At 49.7% G+C, this 14,344-nt stretch overlaps 1 long non-coding RNA gene across 1 annotated transcript; it reads right to left on the minus strand.

Annotated features, from left to right (window-relative positions):
* Window positions 1-11,296: 11,296 nt before the first annotated feature.
* LOC101036322 (uncharacterized) lies at window positions 11,297-14,098 on the minus strand. The gene is made up of 3 exons (XR_745265.1): window positions 13,964-14,098; window positions 13,402-13,496; window positions 11,297-11,585 (listed from the first exon to the last, which is right to left on the minus strand). It is a non-coding gene; the product is annotated as an uncharacterized LOC101036322 (long non-coding RNA).
* Between the last annotated feature and the right edge of the window lie 246 nt (window positions 14,099-14,344).

The following is a 14,344-nucleotide window of genomic DNA, read 5'->3' on the forward strand; positions in this document are numbered from 1 at the left end:
CATGATCAGCTCTATAACCCAGGGCAAATTAAAGAGCCATTCCAAACCTTAATTTCCTGCTCTGTGAAATGGACCATCCCTACCTCACTAGGCTTTGTTGTGAAGATTACATGAGATAGTAAAACTCTTACACAGGGCCTGCAACACAACTGATGCTCATCAAAAATACGCACCCCTTAGGTGCTCAGTGCATGAGCGAGACCCTTCACGTCCACTCCGATCCTCAGGCACTGGGGAGAAGAGGCGGCTCCCCACTGTGGAACAAGACTCCAGTTTCTAACACCCTTCCATCTTCCTCATCCTTTGATTCTGTATCCCAGCCAGAGCCAGGAACATGTTCGTCCCCTGGCCAGGCTGAAGGTACAGGGGTGCGGAGGGGACCGGCCAGGAAGAGGGAAAAGGCGGGCGTGCTCATTGGAGTCTCAGGGCCTAGGAAGAGAGGACGCGGGGAGGGGGTGACGGCTCAGCAAAGCTAGAGATTCAGCCATGAGAAGGGAAATGACGTTCCCGAACGTATTTCCAAACACCCTAGGGAAGAATCTTACCCCCTCAGTGTGCCGAGGACATGAACGATTATGGCCCCTGGCAAGTGGCCAGACAAGACAGCTTGAGAATTTCAGGGCAGGAGGCCTGAAGAAAGCAGCTCTGGGGTAGAAGAAAGCCTGTTGTAGCTGCCTCAGAGAATCACATCTCAGAACTGGAAAAAACTTTAAAACCAGGCTGGGCACAGTGGCTCACGCCTGTAATCCCAGCACTTTGGGAGGCCAAAGTGGGCAGATCACCTGAGGCCAGGAGTTCAAGACCGGTCTGGCCAACATGCCAAAATCCCATCTCTATTAAAAACATAAAAAGTAGCTGGACGTGGTGGTGTGGGCCTGTAATCATTGCTACCTGGGAGGCTGAGGCAGGAGAATTGCTTCAACTTGGGAGGCGGAGGTTTCAGTGAGCTGAGATGGTTCCACTGTACTTCAGCCCGGGCGACAGAGCAAGACTCTGTCTCAAAAAAGAAAAGAAAAAGAAATGGGAAGGTCCAGGTTCCATTTCCAGCTGTCTCCTTCACACTGACCCGGGAGCTGTGTGAACACACAGGTTATTTGCCCTCTCTGGGCAAATATGAACTGCACGGTCCTTTTGGCCCCGTGATCCGCGATTCTGCACTGGGCCTGTGACTTTGTCTTCCAGAAATTTCCCCTGCCCTAGGCTGTGCTGCTGGGAAGAAGTGGGCCGTGGGAGGAGGAAGACTCCCCAGAAGAGGCTGAGGGGATCCACAGGGCACAAAACCCAGCACTTGGGGTCACGATCTTGGACACCATTGATCTGCGGGCTGAGCACCCGCCACGCAGCCCCAGCTCTTGGCTTATCAAATGAGACAAGGACTCCCTCGGGAGGTGCCGGGTGTGGGGGGAGGCGGGGACCACAGCAGGGACTGCATCCTCTAGGCCAGGCGTCCCCAGACTTTTTACACAGGGGGCCAGTTCACTGTCCCTCAGACCGTTGGAGGGCCGCCACATACTGTGCTCCTCTCACTGACCATCAATGAAAGAGGTGCCCCTTCCTGAAGTGTGGCGGGGGGCCGGATAAATGGCCTCAGGGGGCCGCGGGCTGTAGTTTGGGGACGCATCCTCTAGGCCCTATCTAGTGGCTGTGACCCAGGGTGAGGCTTACCCCAAGAGAAGGTGGAGAAGGGGACCAGCAAGAATGCAGCTCCTTTCAGCCACTCCGAGCCCTCTCCGCCCCACCCCACAGAGATGCGGGCTTCCTCATTCCAGCAGCAGAAAAGTCCCCAGGCCAAGGTGAATCTGCAGCCGGAGCCATTCAGGTTGTCTTTTTCACCCCAACTGGGACTCGCCCCTCCATTTCCTTTTTCTTTTTGTCATTGGAATGATCAATAGCATCACTCCAGCCTGTTGCAGATGAGGAAGCCTGGCTGAAAGCGTCCCTGGATTTGCTGAATTTTGTCTGGACCATTTTCCTCGATATTTGGGGACATTTCCAAGACTGTTGTCGGTGGGGGGCGTAACAGTCTTATGCTGAAAGTTCCTGAACCATAGTTTCAGCCAAACTCAGCTCCCACCCTGCTTGAGCATAGGAGGCTAGTTCATTGATGAGCACACACGTATGGAATACCTTCTATATGCCAGACACTGCTCCAGGCACGTGGAATATGTCACTCAGTAAAGGAGATCCCGGCCTTCACAGAACACTTTCCTAGTGAAGAGGGACAGCAATGTGAACCCTGAATAGCTGAGGCAGGTTTCAGTTAATTTAGAAAGTTTACCTTGCCAAGGTTGGGGACTCGCACCCATGACACTGCCTCAGAAGGTCCTGGCAACATGTGCCCAGGGTAGCCAAAGCATAGCGTGGTTTTATACATTTTAGGGAGACAGGAGACATCGATCAGCATATGTAAGGTGAACACTGGTTCAGTCTGGAAAGGCGGGACAGCTCAAAGCGAAGCAGGGAACGGCTTCTGGGTCACAGGCAGGTAAGAGAAAAATGGTTGGACTCTTTTGAGTTTCTGGTTAGCCTCTCCAGAGTTGGAACTCTATGCAGCTATCTCAGCGAGCAGAGGGGTGACTTTGAATAGAATGGGAGGCACGTGTGCCCTAAGCAGTTCCCAGCTTGACGTTTCCCTTTAGCTTAGTTGATTTTGGGGGCCCCAAGACATCTTCCTTTCGTATTTCCACCGTTTTCTTTTCCAAAATCTTTTGGAGAAAGCGTTTTAGGAGAAAAGAGCCTCTCATCTCAGGTTTCGTCTGATCTCTGTGGTTAGGATAGTTCATTCCTAGACCACTAGGTCCCAAGTACTTAGGGAAGCTCATATTTAGAAGGTTGTGAAGTCTCATGTCCTATGAAGAGAAAATGCGGGAAGGAAGAGAGAAAACAAACAAACAAAAGAACCATCCTGGAAAATGATACGGGCCGCGTTACTGAGGTCCATACATGGGTAGGCAGGTATGAAAGTGGTACATGCATGTAAACAGGTTGCTTTTATTTCTTCTGAAGTTTAAGCAGGCACGCTTCGGTTCACAGGGCTTTACAAAAGCACAGCTTAGTTTTCAGTGACTCCAAATTAAGAAACACGAGGAAAAACAAATTTAAAAAAAATTGAAAAGATTATTTTGAAGACTTGTAGCCAAACAAATTAAAAATTTGGTTCAAACCGTAGAAAATAATAAATTTTTTTAAAAATTAGTTAAGATTCGGATCTTAACAACAGGGGTAATTTCTTGTGAATATTTGGCCAATCGTTAGTGACAAAATTAAGTTTCAACATTCCCTGCCCAAGAGGACCCTGAAGACCTAGACCAGCACGTTCCCTGCACGTTTCCCAGCGAGCTGCTATTGTCCCACCGGGGACCCTGGGTGGGAAATCTCTGATCCGCTGTCGGAACGTTTTGGGTGGGGTCACGTTCCTGGGCTCCCACAGCAGCTCAACGGATCATAACTCCTTCTTCCCCAGAAGAGGGGAAAGGGAAGTTCTGAATATCTCTTTTTTTTTTTTGGCTGTATCTAGCGTTTTCCCCATTTTTAGGGTAAGGCTCAATTTCCCTTACCGGCAATTTCTCACCTCCCCTACTACTGGAGGTTTAATCCCCCCACCCAATGAAGATGTCTCACCTCTTTTTAACCTCCAAGCCACCCCGACTAAGGAATACTTCACCGCCGCCCCCAAAGGCTTTCCTTGCCTTGGTATATGCTGACCAAGGAATGACTGACTGCCCCCCGCCTGGCTGTTCTCACCTCGGTCCCCACCACCAAGGAAATAACTTTACCGGCTCCCTCGGTGTCTTTTCTCGGTCTGCGCACAGAGCTTCTTCCCTGCCCGGCATGCGTGTTTTGTTTTGTTTTTCCGAGTTGCTGAGAGGCTTGTTCCTCCTATCGGGTGGGTCTCGATCCCTTACCGACGAGGCTGCGATGAAGCAGCAGGACGCGCCTCCTCCCGAGAGACGGCCCCAGACCACCCGGGGCAGAAGGACGAACCCCAGGCAAGCCCCCAGAATTGTTAGAAGTAAAATTTCCGTGCCACAAAAGAAGTAGCCCTTGAAGATAAATCCTCTCAGCAAGGCCGTTGACTTCTATAGAAAGGTGCTGGGTGAGGGACGGAGCAACGGTGGCTGCACACTTGGATCAGGGTGGGGGAAGGGGTACTTATGCCTGACAGGGGTCACCCCTACTGCTGTGTTGTTCCCCTATTGGTTAGGGTTAGACCACACAAGCTAGACTAATCCCAGCTGGCTATTTTCAAGAGAGCAGGGGTCTGAGCTGGAGTGGCAGGGTGGGTGTTTTGGTGGGAAGGACGGTTATGCGTGGGTCAGAGCAGGTAGTGAGGGGCGGCCTAGGTCAAAGAAGGTGATCAGAGCACGTCATTGGAGCAGGTAACCAGGATGAGTCAAGATAGAGCTGGGGCCAGGGGAACAGATGTGAACTACTTATTAGAACTGGTGGAGAAGTTGTTTACTGGAACTACAAGGAAGTTAAACTTTAAAATAGAGAATTGAAGAATAAGAGAGCTGAACATACTGACATGCTGATTCTCTGAAGAGAAACTTGGGGTTCACTACAACATTTTGGTTTGGGTTTTTTTTCCCCCTTCTTTTGCAGCTGCAAGGACTTTTACCCAAATTAGAGAGTCTTTGTTACTCGTAATTTGGAATTCTCATTTGGATTTGACCAAGTCAGGTAGAGTTGGTCAAACCTGACTGTAAGCTCTGACTGTGCCAAGGATGGTATGGTGACCCCTCTGACCCCCATGTACGCCTCTGGGGGGCCTTCCAGAATCAGAAAACCTGAAGTTGCTGGAAAATCATGAAAAACAGCAGGACGATCAACTCCTGCAGCGCCTACGGAACCTGAGACCTTCTCTCCTGTTTCTTGTTCCGGCTTCAGTTGACAAGGCCATTGGACCTTGTAACCAATCTTGGCCCAACCTTGTGACTCCACACGCTATGACCCCCTCCCAGCTTGCAAAAAACCTCCCCAGACTGTAACTTCTATAACTTGCCTTCCCCACAACCTATAAATCCAACTCCTATCCCACGGCCCTTCTTCTCTTCTCGGACTCAGCCCACCCACGTCCAGGTGAATAAACAACCGTGTTGCTCATGCAAAGCCTGTTTGAGGGTCTCTTCATTCAGAGCACACTGATGGGAGAAAGACCAGAACAAACAACAGATAAAAACCAACAATGTGATCACCGAGTGTGCTCATGGTAAGGAGAAATTAAGACCAACTGGTGTTAAACTTCAGACAAGACAAAACCACAATTCAGCTACTTACCTCGGGATGAGTCTCAGGCTGAAGGCTGCTCTCTACCATCCTAGAAGCAGGAAAAAACATCAACTTTTCTTTCCTGCTGGGAGGTTCAAGCTGAAGCTCCATAAAGGAGTTGCTGCCTTCCATCATCATGGGCGCAGGAAATCTTGCCTTCTTTGCTGGAAGCAAGTAAGACTCCAAAAACGGGGAGTTGTACAGCAAAATAAACTTTAGATCACGACCAGATTTTGGGAGATCAGGGATTCTTTGGAAGGGGTGCTCCCGGACCTCAGCCATTGTCCCATTGGTTTGAGCCCTAAGGTTAGCTCGTGCAGGTACCAAGCACCAATAGATTTGCCCAAGGGCAGGGGCATCTCCAGGCAGAATCCCTTCACGGTCACCAAAATGTGAACCCCAAATGTCTGAGACAGGTCTCAGTCCATTTAGAAACTTATTTTGCCAAGGTTGAGGACGCACACCCGTGATGCAGCCTCAGGAGGTCCTGGCGACGTGCGCCCAAGGTAGGCGGGGCACAGCCTGGGTTCATACGTTGTAGGAAAACACGAGACATCAATATATGTAAGAGGAACATAGGTTCAGCCTGGAAAAGGTGGGACAGCTGGAGGCCAGTAGCAGGCTTCCAGGCCACAGGCAGAGAAGAGACACAGGGCTGAGTGCTTCTGAGTTTCTGATCAGCCTCTCCAAAGGAGGCAACTCAACATGTGTTACCTCAGTGAGCAGAGGGGAGACTCTGGACAGAACAGGAGGTGGGTCTGCCCGAAGCAGTTCCCAGCTGGACTTTTCCCTTCAGCTTAGTGACTTTGGGGCCCCAAGATTTATTTTCCTTTCACAAAACAATAAATGTCATAAATCAGTGAATTATTGAAAGGTGAAAACTATGGAAAAAAAAAAAAGAAAACGGGAGAAAGAATCATGAACACTGACGTGAGATTTTTCCTCTGAGCAGCTTCGAGTCATCGCTCAAATCTCATGCCAATACATAAAACCCCAAGTCAAGGGTCAGACGGGGTGCTTGGATCGCTCAGCTTGCCCACGTGACTCTCTTCCAAATGTGCTTCCTTTCATGCCTGCTCTAAAATGTTGTGTATGTATTTATTTGTTTATTTATTTTTGAGACAGAGTCTTGCTGTATCGCCAAGGCTGGAGTGCAGTGCTGCAATCCCAGTTCACTGCAGCCTCTGTCTCTGGGAGTCAAGCGATTCTCCTGCCTTAGCCTCCCAAGCAGCTGAGATTACAGGTGCTGCCACCATGCCTGGCTAATTTTTTTTTTTTTTTTTTTTTTGTATTTTTAGTAAAGATGGGGTTTCACCATGTTGGCCAAGCTGGTCCTGAACTTCTGACCTCAGGTGATCGGCCCACCTTGGCCTCCCAAAGTGCTGGGATTATAGGTGTGAGCCACCTGGCCCGGACCCAGACAACTTCTTAACCCACTTCCACTTCTGCTCTAAAACATGCTTGGTCTCCCACTTGGCCTTAAACCCTCGGACACATTCCTTCCTTCCTGGAGGCAAGAACTGAGTTGCTGCAGACCCACAGGGATACCCTGCTGCTCACAGTTTCAGAAGGATCTCCCTGGCTGCTGTGTTGAAAATAGAGGAAGCAGGGCTTAGGAGGCGTTTGCCCTTGTTTAAGTGAGAGAAGGAGGTGGCTCTGACTGTGGGGTAACAAAGAAGCCGGTAAGAAGTGGTCTGATTCTGGATGTATTTTGAAAGAAGAACTGACACGATATCTTTCCAAATCAACATGAGGTGCCAAAGAAAGAGAGGAATAAAGAACTACAAACTTTACAGCCTGAGCACCTGGAAGGGGAGCTGTCCCTAGCTCTGCCTGGGCCCTGCAATCCCACAGGTGTTTGGAAGAGCCCCCTCCTCACTCCTGTCCCATGAAACCAGGGCGTGTGGTAGGGACAAATCTGACTGCTGGAGACAGGGGTGTGGAGTAAAGCCCAGAGCACTGGCCTGCTCAGGCCCGGGTAGAATTGTTGCTTGTATAAACAAAACATACAATTCAAAGGCCCCCAACCCCAACCATCTGAATGGACAACCCCCTCGGCCAGGGCACTCCAAATGTAACCTGAAAGATTGGTTCCGGCCATGATGGGAAGCAGCCCTGGTAGGGCGTGGGCCCACCGCCCTTTGGGAACGCAGGAAAAGTCACCAGCATTTCACATTAACACAGACCTGAAGTCTTATAAGAAACATTTACAGTCTTTCCTCTCTGAGGCCTGCTACCTGGAGGCCTCATCTGCATGATAAAACCTTGGTCTCCACAACTTCTTATCATAACCCAGACACTCCTTTCTATTGATAATAACTTTCAGCCAATTGCCAATCAGAAAATCTTAAGTCTGCCTGCAACCTGGAAGCCCCCGCTTTGAGCTGTCCCACCTTTCTGGACTGAACTAGCGTGTATCTTACATGTATTTGATTGGTGTCTCTCTAAAATATATAAACCCCAGATGTGCCCTGACCCCCCTGGACACATGTTCTCAGGACCTGCTGAGGGCTGTGTCACAGGCTGTGGTCACTCACGTTTGGTTCAGAACAAATCTCTTCATATATTTTACAGAGTTTGACTCTGTTCATTGAGACTTGGTAAAATGTCCCTGAAATACAAGGTTATGGATCTGCTATACCTTAGCTCCTCGGGCCACCACAAAGGCGCTCTGGATTCACTGAGTGGAAAACCTTCTTCCTCTTTCAACCTGGGCCCAGTGCTTGGAGGCCTGCAGATTAGCTGAGACAAAATAGATTAACAGGAGGGAGGACTGACCGTATTTACACATGGTGAGAGGTGTTCTGTAATGAGCAACTCACTGAGTACCCAGAAATAAAGGGTTGTTTACCAAACTCCACACCAGGGAAGGGTTAGGGCTTCAGTGGGAACGTGCGGAAGGTTGCACTGGGCTTTCTGGTGCTAACCGCAATGGCCAGTGTGTCTCCAAGGCAGCGGAACTGGCAGGGAACTGCCTTGGCCTCTGCGTTTTGGGGAGGCTCTGCTTTAGTCAGGAAAGAAAAATTCAGACAAGATTTCTTCCTGCATCTTCTGTAGCTCAAATGTTTTCACATTTATTTATTTGTTTGTTTATTTAAGACAAAGTCTCACTCTGTTGCCCAAGCTGGAGTGCAATGGCTCAGTCTTGGCTCAGTGCAACCTCCGCTTCCTGGATTCAAGTGATTCTTCTGCCTCAGCCTCTCAAGCAGCTGGGATTACAAATCTGTATCACCACACCTGGCTAATTTATGTTTATAGTAGAGACAGGGTTTCACCATGTTGGCCAGGCTGGTCTCGAACTCCTGGCCTCAAGTGATCCACCCACCTCGGCCTCCCAAAGTGCTGGGATTACAGGCGTGAGCCACCGCACCTGGCTGGTTTTCACTTTAAAATGATCTTTAATACCAACTCTTGGGTCTGAATGGGCCCCCACTCGTTTCAAATGTTGAGCATGCACAGATTATGTGGATGAGAACTGGCCAGGCGGGATTACAGACGCTGACTTGGTAAGAATCACCTAAGTCAGCCAGGTGCCATGGCTCACATCTGTAATCCCAGCACTTTGGGAGGCTGAGGCGGATGGATCGCCTGAGGTTAGGAGTTCGAGACCAGCCTGGCCAACATAGTAAAACCCTATCTCGGCCGGGCGTGATGGCTCATACCTGTAATCCAAGCACTTTGGAGGCCAAGGCGGGCGGATCACCTGAGGTCAGGAGTTGAAGACCAGCCTGACCAACATGATGAAACCCCGTCTTGGAAAAAAACAAAAAGAAACTCTATCTCTACTAAAAATACAAAAAAAAAAACAAAAAACAAAAAACAGCTGGGCATGGTGGCAGGTACCTGTAATCCCAGCCAGTTGGGAGGCTGAGGCAGGAGAATCACTGGAACCTGGGAGGTGGAGGTTGCAGAGAGCTGAGTGAGATTGCACCGTTGCACTCCAGCCTGGCGACAGAGTGAGACTCCACCTCAAAAAAAAAAAAAGAATCACCTAAATTTGCAAGGCCCTGATGACAGGTGCTCTCCACACCGAGGCTCATTTCCATGGGTTGCAGAAGAGGAAGCTTCACTCACTTCTTGTGTTGTGTGTAACCCACATGCTATAAACCATGTCCCTCTGAAGTAGCGTATAGCCTCATGAATGTTTTCATCTGTAATGTGTAGATGCCCAGGATGTATCCGACACTCAGGTCAGGATTTAGAATGTGCTCAGCGCCTCAACGGTTCCCTCGCGTTCCCTTCCAGTCAGGCCCCACTTGCTGCTACAGAACGGAACAATCATTTTTGGTTTTTAGAGAAAGGGTCTGGCTCTGTGTCCGAAGCTGGAGTGCAGTGAGTGGTGCCATCACGGTTCACTGAGGCCTCTGCCTCCCGAGTTCGAGCAACCCTCCCGTTTCAGTGTAACCACTGTTCTTACCTCTATCACCACAGATGAGTTCTGCCTGTCTCTGAATTTCATGTAAACGGAATCGTGCACTTATATGCTCTTTTGTGTCTGGATTCTTTGTTGACACTATGTCTGCCAGACTCAGCCATGTGCTGTTGAACTATTTTACTTCATCCGTTTTTGTTGTTGGGTAGTGTTCCGTTGCATAAATATAACACGATTTATTTCTCCATTTTCCTATTGCTGGGCATTTGGATTATTTTGTTTTTCACTATTTGAATAAAGCTGCTATGAACATTCTTGCTTATGTCTTGGGTATACAGATGGTCCCAATTTACAGTGATTTGACTTAAAATTTTTTGACTTTATGATGGGCTTGTCAGAGTATTAAATGTTTCTGACTTACAGTATTTTTGACTTATCACTTGTTATCGGGACAGAATCCCTTCCTAAGACGAAGAACCGAGGAACATCTGTATGTACCAGAATCCTGTGGAGCAGCTTGTAACTCATGAGGAGTGGGAGCCGACAGATTCACTCCCAGGACAGATAGTTCTCAGACACGTCTCATGAAGCTTCTTAGAAGATGGTACAGGATCAAGCAACCAGCCAGCCACAGCAGGGCCAACCGGAGACGCATCTTTGCACGGGCGCTCCCTCTGTCCCTGTCTCACCTCTCCTTTTCCTAACCTTGCTCTTTGAGACTATGTTCCAAAATAAATTATTCAGAGAAATGGAGCTAAAGCTGACCCATTAGCCAACAGCTGGGTCCCGCGCTAACAGGGCTTCTGTGCTGGAAACGTTTACTGAGGAACCAGTGTTCCCTCTCGGATAATGGTCGTTCCATTCAGATGCAGCATAGGAAGGGGGTGGGGCAGGGGTTAGCAGGAGACAAGACCAGAAGTGTGCCCCGGGGCCCTGCTCATGACTCTTTGCGCCAAGCGTTGGCGTTAGCCTTTATTCTGTAGGTGACGGGAAGCCAGTTCCGGCTCGGGGTTTGAGCAGGGAAACAGCAGTGCCAGAGCTCTGCTTGGGCGGAGGCCAGGAAGGGAAGAGTTAGGTCAAGAGGACCAGGTAGGAGGCTGTGACCTAGGACTTCAGCAGTGGGACTAGAAAGGGGATGGATATGAATGATATTGCAGAGTAAAACTAGAGAGACTTGGCAACTTGCAGAGAGAAGCAAAAGATGACTCTGAGGTCTGGAGTCCAGGAAGCCAAGGACAGGGAAGCCATCCACAGAAACAGGCAAGGGCAGGTGTGGAAGGGAAAGTGATTGGTTCATCAGACCCCACAGCCCCTGGCAGCCCCCTCCTCGATCTCAGAAATCCTGTGCACCCCAGGAGACTCCCAGAGGCCCACTGGGCTCACTGGAGAAAGGCCGGCCGCCTCTCCTTTCATCGCTGGGAGAGGAAGCCTGAACCATAAGGCCTGGACTACGGGCTCAGACCAGAATATTTCCAGACTTAAGGGCAGTAATGTGGAGCCCAGGAAGGAATATTGAGGAGACAGCACAAATTCCTTAGCTAAAGGGATGCTGGGTTTTTATTTTCTACTTTCAAGAAATGTTTGCTATAGTAATGACAACCATCACAAAGCAATGAATGATACCGTGAGCCAAACAGGTTTCATAGCTTCTCACTGATTCGACGCACATTTAAACGTGTTCATGACAACTGTAGATTTCAGTTTTGCTCTGGCTAAACCAATGTGAAAGTATACAGGATGTGAGCTGAGAGACAAGCACCCCTGGCCCAGCAGTTCTGGCCTCAGCCGGCCACGCTGGGGACAGATGACCTCTGCTCCATGGATCCTGCTGGCTCGGGGTGGGGAAGGGGCCTCAGGAGAGGAGTCAGGCTTTCTTCTTGATCCCCTCTATGGCCATGGAGAATGGTATTCCTGGGAGGCTGGTTTGGAGAAGCCGCTGAACCTAAGAGAGCAGGAAGTGAAGCTCTGTTCCCACCTGTGCTGTGTTTCCAAACCACAGCTGCCTCGTGGGGACACTCACCAGGAGCCAGGCCCCCTCCACGCCTGACCTCAATCAATCCTCCCTCGTGGGGACACTCACCAGGAGCCAGGCCTCCTCCACGCCTGACCTCAATCAATCCTCCCTCATGGGGACACTCACTAGGAGCCAGGCCCTCTCCACGCCTGATCCCTATCAATCCTCCCTCGTGGGAACATTCACCAGGAACCAGGCCCCCTCCACGCCTGATCCCTATCAATCCTCCCTCATGGGGACACTCACTAGGAGCCAGGCCCCCTCCACGCCTGATCCCTATCAATCCTCCCTCGTGGGGACACTCACTAGGAGCCAGGCCCCCTCCACGCCTGATCCCTATCAATCCTCCCTCGTGGGGACACTCACCAGGAGCCAGGCCCTCTCCATGCCTGAGCTCAATCAATCCTCCCTATGGCCCTATCAGGCAAGCTCTAGGATACACATGAGGAAACTGAGGCTCAGAAAGGCTGAGAAAGTGGCTTGAGGTCACCCAGGCAGTAAGTGGTAGAGCTAGGAGTTGAACTCAAATCCATCTGACTATCAAGCCCACTCTCTTTCCATTGCACTATCTGCTTTTCTTTCTGCCCAAAGCCATAATATGCCAGGAAGTGGGCCAAGGCCTCTCCTCCAGTGCTGGGCAGAGGGCTCTGGACAGCCTGAAGCCAAGATGTTATCCAGTGTAATGCCTACGTGACCTCGGCGAATATCTACCCTGCCCGAACTCTGTTTATCTTTAGGAAACGGAATGCCTGAGGTCAGAACTTCTCCTTAGCTGGTGATCAAACCAGCTAAGACTGGTGGAATCCAAGATGGTGGCTCACTTGACCTCTAACTTCATTATAATCTAATTTCCATGCTAAATCACACTTCCACTAGCACCACAACAGTAATCAACCACCATGACAATGCTGGGGGGGCAAAAACATAAAAAAAACAAACAGGAAGGTGGCACTCTGGTTTTGAAAACTTCTCCACCCAGACCCAGAAAACACAATTCCTCCCTTTGCTTTTTTTTATTTTTATGTTTGTAGAGATGAGGGTCTCATTATGTTGACCAGGCTGGTCTCGAACTCCTGGTCTCAAGCAATCCTCTCATCTTGGCCTCCCAACGTGTTGCATTTATAGCAGTAAGCCGTTTGGCACCTGGCCACTCCTCCTCTTGCTTTTAATGCTCAGCCCCTTTTCTATATCTGTGACTTCCAGAGTCTCACAAGCAGAAATGTTGATTTGCGAGCCAAGCTCTCACTTCTCAGTTCCATGGCCACCAAATAAAGCCTGCCCTGCTTGACACTCATTTTCGATTTTGCATATTGGCTTCATGGCACCAAACGGGGAAAGACCTCATTTCAGGGGGAGTGGCTTTGTCAGTAACAAGGACACAGAAGGAAAGCAGAGAATGGAGGATGACTCATGGCAGAGGTCAGCAAACTGCAGTCTATGGGGCAAATCTGGCCACTGCCTGTTTCTGTACAACTCATAGGCTAAGAATGGTTTCTGTATTTTTAGATGGTAGGAGAAAAACATAAAAGAATAATGTTTTGTGACACATGAAAAGTATATGAGATTCAAATTTCAGTGTCCGCAGACAGCAATCCTGGCTCCTACCCCAAACCGATCATCACAGTGGAGCTCTGCTAAGGCCCCTTTCTCCCTCTGGTTCCCTGACTTTGGGGTCTAGAGGCCACAAAGGCAAGGAGCAGGCCGCCATCCACACCCCTTCTTGGAGAACTTCCAGGGAGCTCACCGTGCTCTGCACCCAGTCTAGATGGCTCCTAGCAGGGCTGGGTGGGTTCTCCATCTTCAGCACCATCTGCAGCCCCATCTTGGTCATCTGAGAAGCTGAGAGAAACACAGGTGAAAGCTCCTGTCATCATCTCTGCCTCCCACACCCACTGCTGCTGCCCTACATCCACAGCATCTCTCTGCAGACTCCTGTCTCCCCTCAAAAGTCTACCTGCACTGGTCAAGAGACATCCACACTGCAAGAGAGAGCGTTAAGTGGGACCCAGCCACCTCTTTCTCCTCCTCATCTCTACCACAGACAGCTTAACCTCTCTCTGTGGAACCTGAAAAAGTAGCTCAGAGAGGAGTAGCAGGTGGCAAGGAACATCAGGAAACAAAGCTAGAAGGAACATGTAGGCACCTTTGACCTGAAATAGGATGCAAGATCTCAGGATTGTCAGGGACCTTAGGAACCATCCAGGGTATGTCCTGGCTTTGGCCTGACATGCAGGCAAAGGACTCGCCTCTGCCAACCACAGCATCCAGCTTTGCTGTGGGTGGAAACAAGCCTACATGTGAGTTACCAGGGTTGCAGAGGACACTGTGGTCTGGGCAGCAGTCTGGTACCACATGGCAGAATTCATCACAGTAGCAACCTCCCCTCTTGCAGTGGTGATCTGTTCCAAGACAGCAAAGGCGCTGGGGTTGGGAGCAGCTGCCTGGAGAAAAAGGAATATTTTTTTAAAAATAGATTAAAATTAGCCAGGTGTGGTGGTGCATGCCTATAGTCCCAGCTACCCAGGGGGCTGAGGTAGGAGGAGCACTTGAGCCTGGAAGCTGAACTGAGCCATGATCGCACCACTGCACTTCAGCCTAAGTGACAGAGCAAGACACTGTCTCAAAAAAAAAAAAAAAAAAAAAAAAAAAAGAAAAGAAAAAAAGAAACAAAGAAAGAAAGAAAAAGA

The sequence above is a fragment of the Saimiri boliviensis genome, chromosome 9 (assembly GCF_048565385.1).
Source record: "Saimiri boliviensis isolate mSaiBol1 chromosome 9, mSaiBol1.pri, whole genome shotgun sequence".
Lineage (NCBI taxonomy): Eukaryota > Metazoa > Chordata > Mammalia > Primates > Cebidae > Saimiri > Saimiri boliviensis.